At 36.3% G+C, this 2,018-nt stretch overlaps 1 non-coding gene across 1 annotated transcript; it reads right to left on the reverse strand.

Annotated features, from left to right (window-relative positions):
* Nucleotides 1-1,140: 1,140 nt before the first annotated feature.
* Nucleotides 1,141-1,247, reverse strand: LOC138814773 (U6 spliceosomal RNA). Its single transcript, XR_011368086.1, has one exon. It is a non-coding gene; the product is annotated as a U6 spliceosomal RNA (small nuclear RNA).
* Between the last annotated feature and the right edge of the window lie 771 nt (nt 1,248-2,018).

Genomic DNA, 2,018 nt, shown 5'->3' on the forward strand with positions numbered 1-2,018 from the left:
TGAGCATACCAACATACATGCAAGTGCATGAGAACACGTGCACGTGCACACACACATATTCATTCAAAATACCTTCATATCAGTGTTTCGCATTAATTTCTTTGTTAACCATATTATATGAGTAAAATAAAGGAAATAAACTCTTTCATCTCAGAACATTTTCATATGTTTTTTTTATTTTAAAAATACTGTACAGAGAGGTCACATTTACATGAGCAAGTAATGAGTACATTTCCTAACAAGCATTGTTACCTCCTCCTTTATTTTCCCTCTACCGTCCTTTCCCTCCCACCTCTACAAGTACACGCCCCTCCCCACTTCCCCTGCCTAAATTGTAAAGTTCAGTTTTCAACATAGTGTCTTGTGCATCTCATTGTTACAATGGGTCAACCTGAATCCCTATTTCAGCATTTTGCTTTTTTCCTTCCCCTCCCCCAAATTACAGGAGCGTATATACAAGAGGTGGGCACACAAAATTCAAATACAGTGAAAACAGGGGTTATAGCATGGGGGAGGAACATATAAAGAAACAAAAAAAAATCACATAGCCTGTTATAAGTACGTTAGAACAATAGCAAGAAAGAAAAAAAAAAACAGTTGTGTTCCTATTTGGGGGTTCATTTCCCTTAACAACATCTTATCTGGTCATATGTGCATAGATTTTGACCTTTTCTGCTTATCCCAGTTATATTAGTTATTAAAAATTAGGGAAACCCTGTGACCTATGTTTCTTTGGACTTGGCTTACATCACTTAATAATTTTTTTCCAAGTCTTTCCATTTTCTAACAAATTGGGTCATGCCATACTTTCTCATGGAGGCATAGAATTTCATTGGTATAAATAGCACATGTTCTTGATCTATTTATCTGATGAAGGGCATTGGGGTTGGTCCTATATCTTAGCTATCTTAAACAATGCTGCAATAAATATAATTGTGATGGCAGTTTTAGTACCGTCTTGTTTGTGATCTTTTGGGTAAATGCTCAAAAGTGGGATTGCTGTGTCATAGGGGAGTTCTATGTGAAGTCTTTTGAGGAACCTCCATACTACTTTCCAAAGTGGTTGAACAAGTTGACACTCCCACCAAGAGTGCAGTACAGTTAACTTGTGGCCACATCCCCTCCAGCATCTGTTGTTGTGAAAGTAGGTAATGGTACAGGAATTTGCCTGCAATCCTTGCACAGGGGTCATTCAAATCTTCTCTGTATAGTTCCAATGTTAGAGTAAGTGATGCTGAATGGAACATAGAACATGTTTTATATATAAAATGTAATTGAATTTCTTAAACTAGACAATTCAACAAAAAGTAAGTTTAAAAGAAATTTCATGAAATTTTAGAACCATGTACTTCTTAAATAAGCACACATTTAAGACTAAAATCAAGATTGACGTGTCAAAAACAAAATAATTCCAGATATTTGTTGTTCAAGAGATGTGTAGGAGGAGGAATTAAATTATTCTATACAAGGCACCTGTCATAATGAACACTGCAGCAAGTGTTAAGTTTTGTTAAAAGTTTTAATGGTTTAAATATATTTAATTTTGGGAATTTGCTTATATATGCTAAAACAAGGACTGTTTGGCAGGTAAAAAACTTTTCGATAAAATATTTAAGATTTATGGTAACAGAACAGACCTATGCTACTATGAATGTATATTTAAGAGTTTATAGGAACATTACTAATCAGAAGTTGCCAAGTCTTTATGTAAAGGAGCAGAATAAAGAGTTAAGACTTTGTTAACTACACAGTTTCTGTTAAAACTATAGGGCTTCCTTAATTTATTTTATGTTTTTTAAATTTTTTTGGGTCCGGTCGTGGGGCCTGAACTATGGGCCTGGGCGCTCTCCCTCAGCTCTTCAGCTCAAGGCTAGCATTCTACCACTTGAGCCACAGCGCCACTTCCGGCTTTTTTCTTTTTGCTTATGTGGTGCTGAGGAATTGAACCCAGGGCCTCAAGCATGCAAGGCAAGCTCTCTACCACTGAGCTACCTTCCCAGCCCCTGGCTTCCTTATTT

The sequence above is a fragment of the Dipodomys merriami genome, unplaced genomic scaffold, assembly GCF_024711535.1.
Source record: "Dipodomys merriami isolate MVZ:Mamm:240054 unplaced genomic scaffold, mDipMer1.0.p SCAF_61, whole genome shotgun sequence".
NCBI classification, from domain to species: domain Eukaryota; kingdom Metazoa; phylum Chordata; class Mammalia; order Rodentia; family Heteromyidae; genus Dipodomys; species Dipodomys merriami.